The following is a 15,901-nucleotide window of genomic DNA, read 5'->3' on the forward strand; positions in this document are numbered from 1 at the left end:
GCTCAAGTGATTCTCGTGGCTCAGCCTCCTGAGTCACTGGGACTACAGGTGCCATCGTGACCTAATTTTTTTTTTTTTTTTTGAGATGGAGTCTTGCTCTGTCACCCAGGCTAGAGTGCAGTGGCGCGATCTCAGCTCACTGCAAGCTCTGCCTCCCAGGTTCACGCCATTCTCCTGCCTCAGCCTCTCGAGTAGCTGCGACTACAGGCGCCCACCACCACGCCCGGCCAATCTTTTGTATTTTTAGTAGAGACGGGGTTTCACCGTGTTAGCCTGGATGGTCTCGATCTCCTGACCTCGTGATCCACCCACCTCAGCCTCCCAAAGTGTTGGGACTACAGGCCTGAACCACCGTGCCTGGCCAATTTTTGTATTTCTAGTAGAGATGGGGCCATGTTGGCCAGGCTGGTCTCGAACTCCTGACCTCAAATGATTTGTCCACCTCTGCCTTCCAAAGTATTGGGATTACAGGCATGAGCCACTGCGCCCAACCAACTGTCAGCCTTCTGATGCTCGTTTGTGACAATGAGGGAGAATGTGGTTGGTGCTGTGTTCCGTCCACCATCGCTGCCAGTTCAACGGTCAGCCGGAGTTTCTACTGGCAGACAGTCCATGGCACTTCTCACTGGCCTATCTGGTCGCCTTCGGTCTCTTCACCCCGGTGACCACTGTCCCATGCCCCCAGCAGATGGGTCACTCCCACTCCATGAGCGAATGGAGGCCAGGAAACCGTACTCCGCGTCCTCTTGAATCCTACCCAGGCTTGCACTTCCTGCCTTGCAGTGGAAGAGCTCTCCCTCTCTAGTGCCCGAGCCCTCGATGGGTTCTCCGTCGTCTTCCTCCTGCCTTCTCAGACCTTGCAGTTTGAATCTGTCTTTTCTCCTGTATCAGCATGTCTACTGCTTCACAGCACTTCAACACACAAGATCACTCCCCTCTGTTATCCACCTAATTTTATCCCCTTCCAACCTTCCCTCTGTCTCTTCCCTTTTATAGCCAAATTGTTTTCTCTTTACAATTTTCAGTTTATTTTTTATTTTTTGTAGAGGTGAGGTCTCACTGTGTTGCCCAGGCTGACCTTGAACTCCTGTGTTCAAGCGATCCTCTTGTCTCAGCCTCTCAAAGTGCTGGGATTACAGGTATGAGACATTGTGCGGAGCCAAAAATTTTCAGTGTCTTTAAAGTTAAGCATTCATCACTTTACCTCACAGCTCACATTTCTTTTTAAAAAAATAAATTCAGACATAATTCACATACATACCGTAACATTCACCCTTTTAAAGTATATAATTCAGTGACTTTTAGTAAATTTATCAAGTTGTGTAACGATCAACACTGTCTCATTTCACAGCATTTTTATCAACCCGAAAAGAAAACCCCACATTCATTTGCAGTCACTGCCTATCCTCTCCCCACAGTCCCTGACAACCACTAGTTTACTTACTTTTTTTTTTTTTGTTGAGACAGAGTCTTGCTCTATTGCCCTGGCTGGAGTGCAGTGGCTTGATCTTGCCTCACTGCAACCTCTGCCTCCTGGGCTCAAGCGATTCTTCTGTCTCAGCCTCCCAAGTAGCTGGGATTATAGGCACCTGCCACCACGCATGCCTAATTTTTCTGTTTTTAGTAGAGACGGAGTTTCACCATGTTGGCCAGGCTGGTCTTGAACTCCTGACCTCCAGTGATCCACCTGCCTTGGCCTCCCAAAGTGCTGGGATTACAGGCATGAGCCACCGGCCTGGCCGAAGTTGTCATTTTTTTCTTTTTTTTTTTGAGAAGGAGTCTCATCTCACATTGTCACACAGGTTGGAGTACAGTGGGATAATCTTGGCTCAATGCAACCTCCGCCTTCTAGGTATCAAGCAGTTTACGTGCCTCAGCCTCCCCAGTAGCTGGGATTACAGGCATGAGCCACCATGCCCAGCTAATTTTTATATTTTTAGTAGAGACAGGGTTTCACCATGTTGGCTACGCTAGTTTCAAACTCCTGACCTCAAGTGGCCTGCCTGCTTTGGCCTCCCAAAGTGCTGGGATTAGAGGCGTGAGCCGCTGTGCCTGGCCTAATGTACATTCCATTTCTGATTCATGAATTCTGTAGATTTTATATCAACGGAGTTAAACAATCTGTGGCCTTCTGTGTCTGTCTGTCTTCTTCATTTCAGGAGGATGTTTTCAAGGTTCATGCAAGTTTCATCCTGGGTCAGTGCCTCATCCTCCCCCAACTCTTTTTTTCGGGCTGCGTAGTATTCCATTATGTGCATACATTTTGTTTGTCCACTCATCAGTTGATGGGCATTTGGATTATTTCCACTTTTTGGCTATTATGAATAATGCTGCTGAGAACATTTGTGTACATATTTTTCTGTGGACATGGCTTTTCTGTTGGGTATAACCTTAGGAGTGAGATAGCTGGGCTGTGTGTTAACTCTATGTTGAACCTTTTTTTTTAAATACTTTATTTCTGAAACACCATCTACGTTTAACTTTTTGAGGAACTGCTGCCTATTTTCCAAAGTGGCTACATCATTTTAAATTGCCACTAGCAGTGTATGAGGGTTCCGATTTCTCTACATTCTTCCCTACACTGCCATTATCTATTTTTTTCCCTTGAGACAGGTTCTTGCTCTGTTGCCCAGGCTGGAGTGCAGTGGTGCGATCACAGCTCACTGCAGCCTGGAACTCCTGGGCTCAAGCGATACCCCTGCCTCAGCTTCTCAAGTGGCTGGGATTGCAGGTGTGCAGCAGTACGCCCAGCTGATTTTTAAATTTTTGTTGAGATGGGGTCTTGCTACGTTGCCTGGGTGGGTCCTGAACTCCTGGGCTCCAGTGATCCACCTCTTTAGTTTATGAAAGCATTGGGATTACAGGCGTGAGCCACCATGCTTGGCCTGTTAACCTGACTTTTTGATTCTAGCCATCCTAGTGGATAAAGTGGTATTTGGTTGTAGTTTTGATTTGTGTTTCCTTAATGTCTAATGATACTGGACATCTTTTCCTGTGCTTGGTCGTTTGTACATCTTTTGAAGCATACATATTCCTTTGTCCATTTTTAAATTTTGTGTGTGTGTGTGTGTGTGACAGAGTCTCACTCTGTCACCCAGGCTGGAGTGCAGTGGCATGATCACGGCTTCCTACACCCTCAGCCTCCCTGGGCTCAAGTGATTCTCCCTCAGTCTCCTGAGTAGCTGGGACTACAGGTGTATGCCACCATGACTGGCTAATTTTTAAATTTTTTGTAGAGATGGGATTTCTCTATGTTGCCTCCCTGGGCTCAAGGGATACACCTGCCTCAGCCTTCCAAAGTGCTAGGATTACAGGCAAGAGCCACTGTGCCTGCCCTGTCTTTTAATTGTTGTGTTGTGAATTATTTACTTTGGATACGAGTTCCATGTGAGACATACGAATTTACAGTAATTTCTCCTATTCTGTGGATTATCTTTTTTAAATGGTGTCATTTGCAGCACAAACGTTTTAAATTGTGATGTCCAGTATGTCTGTTTCTTTTGTTAGCTGTGTTTTCAGTGTCATATCTAAGAAACCACTTCCTAAACCAGAACCCCGAAGATTCACGCCTATGTCTTTATTTATCTGGAGACAGAGTCTCATTCCATTGCCCAGGCTGGAGTGCAGTGGCATGATCTTGGCTCACTGCAACCTCCGCCTCCCGGGTTCAAGCTATTCTCCTGCCTCAGCCTCCCGGGTAGCTGGGATTACAGGCGCCAGCCACCACACCCAGCTCATTTTCTGTATTTTTAGTAGAGACAGGGTTTCACCACGTTGGCCAGACTCGTCTGGAACTGCTGACCTCAAATGATCCTCCCGCCTCGGCTTCCCAAAGTGCTGGGATTATAGACGTGAGCCACGTCTTTGTCTTTTAACAGAGTTTTATAGTTTTTGGCCGGCCTTGGAAGCTCGCACCTGTAATCCCGCCCAAGGTGGGCGGATCACTTGAGGTCGAGGGGGTTCGAGACCAGCCTGGCCAACTTGGTGAAAACCCCCCCCTCTCTACTAAAAATCCAAAAAATTAACCGGGCGTGGTGGCGCGAGTCTGTGGTCCCACCTAGTCGGAAGACTGAGGCAGGAGGCTCACTGGAGCCCCGGAGTTCGAGGCCAGCCTGGGCCACACAGGGTTTGGGTCTTGCATGTCAGCCTGGTCTGTTTGGTGAATCTGCAGAGTGTGAGAACTTCCGGCCCACTTCTGTTCCACGTGGGCGCATTTCCCGAACTGCGCGTGGAAAAGCCGGGCTGCTGCGCCTCCGTCAGTCTCAGCCCCGCCTCTATCAGTCTCGGCTCCGCCCCCGCCTTACTCAGTCTCGGCCCCGCCCCCCTCCGTCAGTCTCGGCCCCGCCCCGCCTCCGTCAGTCTCGGCCTCGCGTTCGGCCTCGCCCCTGCCCCCCGCGCAGAGTCTCGCGGCGCCCTCGTCCTCCTGCGCCCTCGTCCTCCAGCGCCCTCGCGCGGTCAGAGCCGCGCCGCGAAAGCGCAGCTCTACGGGAGCGCCGACGCGCGTCCCTTCCGGCTCGCCGTAGCAGTCTTGCCGCCGCTTCCTCCCGCCGGGGTCCCGGATGCGATGAGCGGCTGCGGCGCTGCTTCCATCCTCCCGCTCTCCTGACGCAGCCGGAGCGCAGCCCGGAGGCCCAGGGTAAGTAAGGGCGGAGGCGCGGGAGGCTCTCCGGACGGCAGCGGCCAGGGCCCGGGGGTCGCGTAGCCGCAGCCGCCGGCGTACAGGGCCCGCTCGCCGGCCGGCCTCGGGCTTCGCGTGGGGACCAGGCCGTGGTGGCTGCCGTGTGCGACCCCGGGCGGGCGACCCGGCTGAGGGCTCACGGGCCCAGGTCTTTCGTGTCGTAGCGCCCGTCGCCGGCAGGTCGCGCGATGCGCGCCCGTTTCGCTGGGTCCCCCAGGCTCCTGGGCTGGGGGCGTGGCCGAGGGCAGCTCGGCCTGGCGGCCTTGCGGGAATCGGGGGACTCCGGCCGACGCCTCCTGGTTCTCGGGGCTGCGGGGGTGGCTGTTGCTTCTGGTGCGCGCGTGAGCTTCCCTCGCGGTCACGAACGCGACGCTGAGGTGCGAGGATGGGACGTCCAGAACCACTTCCCTGAGGCGCGACGGGGCGAATTCACCCAGAACTTAAGGACCCCGCGCCACGGGTGTCCCGGAACGCGCCGCCACGGGGGTTACAGCGCGGGCCGAATCCGCTCCTCGTCGGCGTAGACCCGCCTGGTCCTCCACGGCCGAGCCTTAGCAATCGCCGCTGTCTCCGCCGGGAGCCCTCCGCGCACACACCTGCGGCCCACGGGCCTCTGCTCAGCTGTCGCCATGTCGGTGACAGAACAGTAACGCATCCCGGTGCTTTATTAGGATTACTTTTTGAGGCGGTGTCTCGCTCTGTTGCACAGGTCGGCGTGCAGTGGCGCGATCACGGCTCACTACAGCTTGGACCTCCCGAGTGGTTGGGACCCCAGGCTTGGGCCACCATGCCCGGCTAACTTTTTGTTTTGTTTTGTTTTGTTATTTTATTTTATTTTTTTTTTGAAACGGAGCCTCTCTCTGTCGCCCAGGCTGCAGTGCAGTGGCACAATCTCGGCTCACTGCAACCTTCGCCTCCCGGGTTCAAATGATTCTCCTGCCTCAGCCTCCCATGTAGCTGGGACTGCAGGCGTCCGCCACCACGCCCGGCTATTTTTTTTTTTTTTTTTTTTTTGTATTTTTAGTAGAGACGGGATTTCATCGTGTTGGTCAGGCTGGTCTGGAACTCCTGACCTCGTGATCCGTCCCCGTTGGCCTCCCGAAGTGCTGGGACTACAGGCATGAGCCACCGTGCCCGGCCAATTTTTTTGGGTTTTAGTAGAGACGGGGTTTCACTGTGTTGCCCAGGCTGGTCTCGAACTCCTGAGCTCAGGCAGTCCGCCCTCCTCCCCCTCCCAAAGTGTTAGGATTACAGGCGTGAGCCACCACGTCCGGCCAATTTTTTATTATTTGAATTGGGGTCTTGCTGTGTTGCCCAGGCTGGTCTCGAGCTCCTGAGCTCAAACAGTCCTAGCGCCTTGCCCTCCCAGTGCTGGGACTGTAGCGTGAGCCGTGGCGCCGGGACCGTGGAAGTGTTCATAGGGCTTCTCTCTGGGTTCATGGATGAGTTGTAGCCTTTTTTACTTATTTGTATTCTGTCTTTCTTTTTTTTAGCAGAATATGTGCAATAAAATGATTTTTGTAATTCTTATTATTTTTAGACAGAGTCTCACTCTGTCTCCCAGGCTGGAGTGCAGTGGCAGGATCTCGGCTCACTGCAACCTCTGCCTCCTGGGTTCAAGCAATTCTCCTGCCTCAGCCACCTGAGTAGCTGGGACTACAGGCGCCCACCACCACGCCCGGCTAATTTTTGTATTTTTAGTAGAGACGAGGTTTCACCGTGTTGGCCAGACTGGTCTCGAACTCCTGACCTCTTGATCCGCCTGCCTCAACCTCCCAAAGTGCTGAGATTACAGGCGTGAGCCACTGCGCCCAGTCTCTACTGGTCTCTTCAACCAACTTCAGTTAAGCTTTTGGTCTCTATCTCTCTACTGAAACAGCTCCTTTGGGGATTTCTGGTGCCTCCACATTGCCAGGTTCCCTTTCAGCAGCTCTTACAGCAGCAGCTTGTGGCTTCCTTGAAACATTATCTCCCTCAGGCGTGGAGACACCCCTCTTGAATGGTTCTCCACTTACCTTACTGGCCGCTACCCCCAGTCTCCTTGCTGATCCCTTCTCATCTCTGTTACCGATGAATACTACACTGCCTCAGGGCAATCCTCAGACCCTTTCTCTGGTCTATAAGTCCCGGGTATTATAATCGTGTGTCAACTGAACGTAACTTATTGGCATGTCCCGCATTGCATCTGGCTGGATCTTTCTACCCCACACTGCTACTTTTACATGTGAGAAATCTGTTTCTTTTTTGTGTGTGTTTGTTTGTTTTATGTGTGTGTATGTTTTATTTTTTTGAGACAGAGTCTCAGTCTTTCGCCCAGGCTGGAGTGCAGTGGCGTGATCTCGGCTCACTGCAACCTCCGCCTCCCGGGTTCACGCCATTCTCCTGCCTCAGCCTCCTGAGTAGCTGGGACTACAGGTGCCCGCCACCATGCCAGGCTAATTTTTTGTGTTTTTGGTAGAGATGAGGTTTCACCGTGTTAGCCAGGATGGTCTCAATCTCCTGACCTCGTGATTCGCTCGCCTTGGCCTCCCAGAGTGCTGGGATTATAGGCATGAGCCACCGTGCCCGGCTGAGAAACCTGTTTCTTACACGCTCTGTTCTCTCTCAGTCGGGCAGCTTCACTCTCTCTGTTGCTGTGGTTACAGCACCTTGTAGTGAACTGTGCATTTCTTCTGCATCCTAAGTCTGACCTGTCAGTGCTTTCTAGAGTGGTCTCAAACATGACTTCTGCAGTTTACTCTCAGCACGGCAGCTGAGTGATGTGTTTAAAACAGAAATCACATCGTGTGCTTCTCTGCTCCCTTCGTGGTTTCTCATCTTCAGACCAAAGGCCAGAGTTCTGAAGGCAGTTTCTGGAGGCTGTTAGTGACCAGGCCTCTGCTGTCTCTGTGGCCCTGTGGCCTTGTGGCCCAGCTCCCAACTGATCACCTTATGACCCCAGCCGCTCTCCTTGAGCCACCAACTGCACCTGGCTCAGCGCTTGGGCACGTTGCTTCTTTCTAGCACATTGGGCCCTACATGGGCGTGGGTCTCACTCTCACCCACTGTGTTCTTTCAAAATTCTGTTCTTCAGAGAGGCCTTCCCTCCTTGCCCTGCATCACGGCAACTGGCCCGCCTCCCCGAGGTAGCTCCCTCCTCTTATTCAGCATAAGTCTCTTCCATTGCACTTAGTACCTGGCACGTGCCACTTTGCTTTGCTCACTCTTAGATTCCCAGTGTGTCAAACAGTATCTGATATTAAATGTGCAGTAACTATTTGTTGAATAAGTAGATGAATGCAAAAGTTCTTTTTTAAAACACTGGGTTTGGTAAAAGCGGTGCTTTAGTATTGGCTTGGAATGCTAATGAGTTAGAGGAGGGAAACTAGCTCTTCTGGTGGGAATATGTTCGTGCAGCAGGTAGGTCATGCTGCAGGTAGATCTCGGATTTTGGGAGGCAGAGATGAAAGGTGAAGGAGTGGCTTGAGCCAAGTTGGAGGTGGGAGTGCTTGAGGCTGTTCAGGAAGGATTTAGTTACCGGGTCTTGCCTTCCGTTTGTGCAAGGTTTGGCATCCCATGCAGGCTACCATGGTGTCTCTTCATAAGGACCATCCACAGGTTTTGTCCATCGTTCTATTTCCTTGCATTGAAATTCTTCTGTTTTCTCTCTCAGCCCCCTTGCCCCTCAGCTTTATGTTTTAGGGCTTATTTTGTATGGAGATTAATCTTTGCCTTCTCTGTCCCAGCTTAGCCTCTGGGGTCCTCAGCGGGAAATACAACATCTTATTTCCACGGAGATTCGACAGTCTGTCTCAGTGCTGATGACAGTGTGTGCCTGGGTGGACCTGCTTCGCAGCTAGTGGCTGGCTGCAACCTGCAGTAGGCTGGTGGAGCTTTTTTTTTTTTTTTTGAGATCCAGTTTTGCTCTTTTTGCCCAGGTCGGAGTTCAGTGGTGCATCTCCCCTCGGCTTACTGCAACCTCCGCCTCCCAGGTTCAGGCGATTCTCCTGCCTCAGCCTCGAGTAAGTGGGATTACGGGCACCCACCACCACACCCAGCTAATTTTTTTTTTGGTATTTTTAGTAGAGATGGGGTTTCGCCACGTGGCTGGTCTCGAACTCCTGACCTCAGGTGATCCGCCCGCCTCGGCCTCCCAAAGTGGTGGGATTACAGGCGTGAGCCACTGCGCCCGGCCTTTTTAGCCTCTTTTTTTTTTTTTTTTTTTTCCCTGAGATGGGAGTCTTGCTCTGTTGCCCAGGCTGGAGTGCAGTGGTGTGATCTCGGCTCACTGCAAGCTCCACCTCCCAGGTTCACGCCATTCTCCTGCCTCAGCCTCCTGAATAGCTGGTACTACAGGCACCCGCCACCACGCCCGGCTAATTTTTTTTGTATTTTTTAGTGGAGACGAGGTTTCACCCTGTTAGCCAGGATGGTCTCGATCTCCTAACCTTGTGATCTGCCCGCCTCGGCCTCCCAAAGTGCTGAGATTACAGGTGTGAGCCACCGCGCCCGACCTTTTCAGCCTCTTTTTACAGGTGGAAGAGCAATGATTCAATCCCTGGCTTCCCTTGGGGAGCCTGACCCTTGCTTCTCAGCCAGTCTGTAGAGGTGTTTGTGTCCCCATTGCCTTTAGGAGTTGAAATCCTGGTCCTCAGTGTTTTCTTCTAGACCCAGCCTCCGTTAGGCCTGTAATCTCAGCCCTTCCTTCATGGTTTCTGCTTTATATCTTGTCAAGAAATGTTTTTATCTTATCTTGGTGCATTGTTTTAAAAATAAAATTTTATTTATTATATTTTTTTGAGACGGAGTCTCGCTCTGTCACCCGGGCTGGAGTGCAGTGGCGCGATCTCAGCTCACTGCAAGCTCCGCCTCCCGGGTTTACGCCATTCTCCTGCCTCAGCCTCCCGAGTAGCTGGGACTACAGGCGCCCACCACCTCGCCTGGCTAGTTTTTTGTATTTTTTTAGTAGAGACAGGGTTTCACCGTGTTTGCCAGGATGGTCTCGATCTCCTGACCTCGTGATCTGCCCGTCTTGGCCTCCCGAAGTGCTGGGATTACAGGCTTGAGCCACCGTGCCCGGCCAAAAATAAAATTTTAAAATCATTTATATTCAGAGTGGAAGGGAAGGTCTTTGCATATCCCCACTTCCATCTTGTTTAATTTTTTATTTTATTTTATTTATTTTTTTTACACAGAGTCTCTCTCTGTCGCCTAGGCTGGAGTGCAGTGGCGCAATCTCCGTTCACTGCATCCTCTGCCTCTCTGGTTCAAGCGATTCTCCTGCCTCAGCCTCCTGTGTAGCTGGACTACAGGCACCCACCACCACGCCCGGCTAATTTTGTATTTTTAGGAGAGACAGGGTTTCACTGTGTTGGCCAGGCTGGTCTTGAACTCCTGACCTCAGGTGTTCCGCCCACCTCAGCCTCCCAAAGTGCTGGGATTACAGGTGTGAGCCCCCATGCCCGGCCGTTATTTAACTTTTTAAAAAAATTTACACATAGTAGGATTCACTTTCTTTGGTGTAGGGTTCTGAGAATTTGGGCAAATGTGTAGTTTCCACCACAGTTAGGATACAAAATAGTTTCTTCAATGCCCCCAAAATGTCCCTCGTGCTGCCCCTAAGTAATTACATCTTCCCTCTAGTTCTTGGCAGCTGCTGATCCCTGTCTCTGTGTGTCTGTCTGTTCCAGAATGTCAGATAAAGCAGGGGTCCCCAAGCCCTGGGCCACAGACTGGTACTGGTCTTTGGCTTGTTAGGAACTGGGCTGCACAGCAGGAGGTGAGTGATGGGGGAGTGAGTGAAGTTTCATCTGTATTTACAGCTACTCACTTTACTGCTTGAGCTCTGCCTTCTGTCAGATGAGCAGCGACATTAGATTCTTATAAGAGTGCGAACCTGAATGTAAACTGCACATGTGAGGGATCTAGCTTGTGCACTCCTTGTAAGAATCCAATGCCTGGTGATCTGTCACTATTTCCCATCACCCCCAGATGGGATCATGTGGTTGCAGGAAAACAAGCTCAGGGCTCCCACTGATTCTACATGATGGTGAGTTATATGATTATTTTATTATGTATTACAATGTAATACTAATAGAAACTAATGTGCTTGAATCATTCTGAAGCCATCCCTGCTAGCTGCCTGTCTGTGGAAAATTGGTCTTCTACGAAACCAGTCCCTGTTGCCAAAAAGGTTGGGGACCACTGATATATAGGGAATCATTCAGTTTGGAGCCTTTTGAGTCTGCCTTTTTTCGTTGAGCATAATGCATTTGAGATTCACCCAGGTTTTTGCATGTTCCAATAGTTTGTCTGTTTGGTTTTTGAGATGGAGTCATGCTGTGTTGCCCAGGTTACAGTGCAGTGGTGTGATCTCGGCTCACTGCAAGCTTGCTTCCCAGACTCAATTGATTCTCCTGCCTCAGCCTCCCCAGTAGCTGGGATTACAGGTGCCTGCCATCATGCCCAGCTAATTTTTTTGTATTTTTTGTTTGTTTGTTTGTTTTAAGATGGAGTTTTGTTCTTGTTGCCCAGGCTGCAGTGCAATGGCATGATCTCGGCTCACTGCAACCTCTGCCTCCTGGGTTCAAGCGATTCTCTTGCCTCAGCCTCCCAAGTAGCTGGGATTACAGGTGCCTGCCACCATATCTGCCTAATTTTATTTTTTTCTTTTTAATTTTTAGTAGAGAGGGGGTTTCAACATGTTGGCCAGGCTGGTCTTGAACTCCTGACCTCAGGTGATCCGCCTGCCTCGGCCTTCCCTTTGCTGGGATTACAGGTGTGGTGAGCCACTGCGCCTGGCCTTTTTTTGTATTTTTAGTGGAAATGGGGTTTCACCATGTTGGCCAGGCTGGTCTCAAACTCCTGACCTCAGTGATCCACCCACTTCGGCCTTCCAAAGTGCTGGGATTACAGGTGTGAGCCACCGCGCCCTAGTTTGTTTGTTTGTTTGTTTGTTTTCTTTTGAGACGGAGTCTCGCTCTGTCGCCCAGGCTGGAGTACAGTGGCCAGATCTCAGCTTACTGCAAGCTCCGCCTCCCGGGTTTACGCCATTCTCTTGCCTCAGCCTCCTGAGTAGCTGGGACTACAGGTGCCCGCCACCTCACCTGGCTAGTTTTTTGTATTTTTTAGTAGAGACGGGGTTTCACCAGGTTAGCCAGGATGGTCTCGATCTCCTGACCCTGTGATCCGCCCATCTCGGCCTCCCAAAGTGCTGGGATTACAGGCTTGAGCCACCGCGCCCGGCCAGTAGTTTGTTTTTGTTTTTGTTTTGGAGATGGGGTCTCACTCTGTCACCCAGGCTAGAGTGCAGTGGCGTGATCATAGCTTACTGTAGCCGTGGCTTGGCTTCTTGAGCTCACGCGATCTCCTGCCTACCCTCTCAGGTACCTGGGACTATAGGTGTGTGTCACCACACCCTGCTAATTTTTGATTTTTTGTAGAGACGGTATCTCACTGTGTTGCCCAGGCTTGTCTTGGATTCTTGGACTCAAGACATCCTCTGGTGTCAGTCTCCCACCGTGTTGGGATTACAGGTTTGAGTCACTGTGTCCAGCTTGTTTGTTTTTATTGTTGAGGAGTACTCCTTGGTGTGAACATACCAATTTGTCGGTTCGCCCACTGATGGACATTTGGATTGTTTCCAGTTCTTTGTTTTCCATCTTGTCTTTTAATAAAGGTAACGCATGAATAGTTCACATTGAAAGGTATCCAAACAACACAGAAGTACCTAGAGCTCGTTAAGAGTTCCTTTGCCCTTTCTCCCGGTTCATCACCTCCCCACAGCTAGCAAATTTGGGATTCATTTTTCTGGGTTTCTTTCCATACATCAGAACATGCATTCTCAGTGAGGGCGATATCGCCAACAAGGCAGTCATAGTTAGTTCTTGGAAGAAGGGTGAAAAAATGTAGACATTGCAGTGTTTTGTGGCCTCCCAAAGATCCCAACACCTGAACAGATATACAGTGTAGTGTATCTGTGTACAGCTGTGGCATTAAAATTTCATGGGGAGGCAATTAGGAGAAAAACTTAGAAAAATGTTCCTTAGGGGCCGGGCGCGGTGGCTCAAGCCTGTAATCCCAGCACTTTGGGAGGCCGAGACGGGCGGATCACGAGGTCAGGAGATTGAGACCATCCTGGCGAACACGGTGAAACCCCGTCTCTACTACAAAAATACAAAAAACTAGCCGGGCGAGGTGTCAGGCGCCTGTAATCCCAGCTACTCGGGAGGCTGAGGCAGGAGAATGGCGTGAACCTGGGAGGTGGAGCTTGCAGTGAGCTGAGATCCGGCCACTGCACTCCAGCCTGGGCGACAGAGCGAGACTCCGTCTCAAAAAGAAAAAAAAAAAAGAAAAATGTTCCTTAGCGGGGCCGTGGAAAAGTAAAGATTGGGAAACAACAGAATGATGGATTGGGGATTCATAACCTTATTACTTGGTGTTGGATGAAGCACTTCCTCAGTTTTTCTTGAACTTCTCTCACAAGCTGAAATAAATCCCACCTGGTCTAGTGTAGGGGCTTTGGTTCATTAGGTTACGGACCCACTACCACCTCCATGATTTAAAATCCCTGGAAGTGTAACCTATTAAATGGAAGGGACATTGGAGACATTGAGGGGAGGCTTTCCTGTTGATCCACCATTACAGCACCCTGACAGGTCAGTTCTCTGTAGTAACACACAGTGTGATAAGCCCTAGACAATTAAAAAATTCAGTTTAGCTCACTTTGTATCTTTCGGAATTTATATATTTCAGGAACTAGTATGGAACTTTTGTAATGTGCCTTTTGGTGGGAGAATAATGAAGGTTTTGTTAGCATGTAGATCTTGGGTTAATAGCTTTTGTTACGTGACATCTAGTGCTACTATCTTATATTGAAAGTATTTTTTGTAACATTTATTATGAAAAATTTCAAAGATACACAAAGATTGAAAGAATTTGTGGCTGGCCGAGGGCGGTGGCTCACGCCTGTAATCCAAGCACTTTGGGAGGCTGAGGCAGGTGGATCATATGAGGTCAAGAGTTCGAGACCAGCCTGGCCAACGTGGTGAAACCCTGTCTGTACTAAAAATACAAAAAGTAGCCGGTTGTGGTGGCTCACACTTACAGTCCCGGCTACTTGGGAGGCTGAGGCACAAGAATCACTTGAGCCCAGGAGACAGAAGTTGCAGTGAGCCGAGATTGTGCCACGGCACTCAAGTTTAGGTGACAGAGTGAGACTCTGTCTCAAGAAAAAGAAAATTTTATGGTGAACACTAGTATACCTGCCACTTAGTTTCCATTAAACATTTTACTATACTTGCTTCATCATACCTGTTTATCTATTTGTCTTAAATTTTTTTTTAAAAAAACATTTCAAAATGTGTGTGTGTCAGCATCTCTGTAGAGAGTTGAATTAACATTAGGGGCCAGGCCAGGTGTGGTGGCTCATGCCTGTAATCCCAGCACTTTGGGAGGTCAAGGCAGGAGAATTGTTTGAGCCCCAGTAGTTCGAGAGCAGCCTGGGGAACGTGTTGAAACCCTGTCTGTACAAAAAAGTACAAAAATTTGACTGGGCACAGTGGCTCGTGCCTGTAATCCAGCACTTTGCGAGGTCGAGACAGGTGGATCACTTGAGGTTAGGAGTTAGAGACCAGCCTGGCCAGCATAGTGAAACCGTGTCTCTATTAAAAATACAAAAATTAGCCGGGCATGGTGGCGCACACCTGTAATCCCAGCTCCTCAGGAGGCTGAGGCAGGAGAATTGCTTGAACCCAGGAGGCGGATGGTGCAGTGAGCCGAAATCACATCGCTGCGCTCCAGCCTGGGTGACGGAGTGAGCCTCTGTCTCAAAAAAAAAAAAAAAGAAGTGGGCGTGGTGGTGTGTGCCTATAGTCCCAGCTACTTGGGAGGCTGGGGTGGGAGGATCACTTGAGCCCAGGAGGTGGAAGTTACAATGAGGTGAGATTGGGCCACTGCACTGCAGCCTGGAACAGAGACCCTGTCTCTGAATAAATAAGTAAAATTAGGGGCCAGGCATGGTGGCTCACGCCTGAAATTCCAGCACTTTGGGAGGCTGAGGTGGGAGTATTGCTTGTGGCCAGGAGTTTAAGACCAGCATGGGCAACATGGTGAAACCTTGTCTGTACAAAAAATACAAAAATTAGCCGGCCATGGTGGCATGCATTTGTAAGTCCCAGCTACTTGGGAGGCTGAAGTGGGAGGATTACTTGAGCCTGGAAGGCAGAGGTTATGGTGGGCCAGGATTGTGCCACTGTACTGCAACCTGGGTGACAGAGTGAGACCTTGTGTCAAAAAAAGAGAAAAAATTAGGAGTTAAAATTGAGTTAAAATTAGAAACATAGTCATTAAAAATTTTTAAAGTTGTTTAGCCATTGTTGGTAGCTTTGCTGTCCATTGGGATACCTGTACTATGTTTTTGAGAAGTGTTATTTTAGATGAACAGTTTCTCTGCATTATAGTTGCTTGTCTTTGTTTCTGTAACTTGTTTATAACCTCACTGAGGTCAGGAGCTATTTAACAAAATTGAAGTATAATTTACATATGGTGAAAGTTTATGCTTTTTTTTTTGAGACGGAGTTTCGCTCGTTGCCCAAGCTAGAGTGCAATGGCACAATTTTGGCTTACTGTAACCTCCGCCTCCCGGGTTCGAGCAATTCTCCTGCCGCAGCCTCTCGAGTGGCTGGGATTACAGGTGTGCGCCACCATGCCCAGCTCATTTTGTATTATTGATTAGGGATGGGGTTTCTCCATGTTGGTCAGGCTGGTCTTGAACTCCTGACCTCAAGTGATCCACCTGCCTCAGCCTCCCAAAGTGTTGGGATTACAGACATGAGCCAGGGCGCTCATCCAAGTTTATGCTTTTCAGTGTACGGTTGAATTTTTTTCTTAGTCCATTTAATGTTACCATCTGTGTACTTTTTGTTTTTTTGAGACAGAATCTCGCTGTGTTGCCCAGGCTGGAGTGTAGTGGTGTGATCTTGGCTCATTGCAACCTCCACCTCCCAGGATCAAGGGATTCTCCTGCCTCAGCCTCCTGAGTAGCTGGGATTACAGGCATGTGCCACCATGTCCAACTAAATTTTGTATTTTTAGTAGAGACGGGGGGTTTTACCATGTTGGCCAGGCTGTTCTCGAACTCCTGACTTGAGGTGATCCGCCTGCCTCGGCCTCCCAAAGTGCTGGGATTACAGGCATGAGTCACTGCACCTGGCCCATCTGTGTACTTTTGAGAGACACATTCCA

At 50.0% G+C, this 15,901-nt stretch overlaps 1 protein-coding gene across 9 annotated transcripts in view; it reads left to right on the forward strand.

The window, feature by feature from the left end:
• The first annotated feature begins 4,521 nt into the window (after positions 1–4,521).
• Positions 4,522–15,901, forward strand: part of EP400 (E1A binding protein p400) — a 133,394-nt gene continuing 122,014 nt past the window's right edge. For all 9 annotated transcript variants that reach the window (XM_023196863.2, XM_023196866.2, XM_023196871.2 and 6 more), the window contains exon 1: positions 4,522–4,636. The gene's annotated coding sequence lies outside the window, so the exon portion shown is untranslated. The remainder of the gene's footprint in view (positions 4,637–15,901) is intronic.

Source organism: Piliocolobus tephrosceles, chromosome 10, assembly GCF_002776525.5.
Source record: "Piliocolobus tephrosceles isolate RC106 chromosome 10, ASM277652v3, whole genome shotgun sequence".
Classification (NCBI taxonomy): Eukaryota; Metazoa; Chordata; class Mammalia; order Primates; family Cercopithecidae; genus Piliocolobus; species Piliocolobus tephrosceles.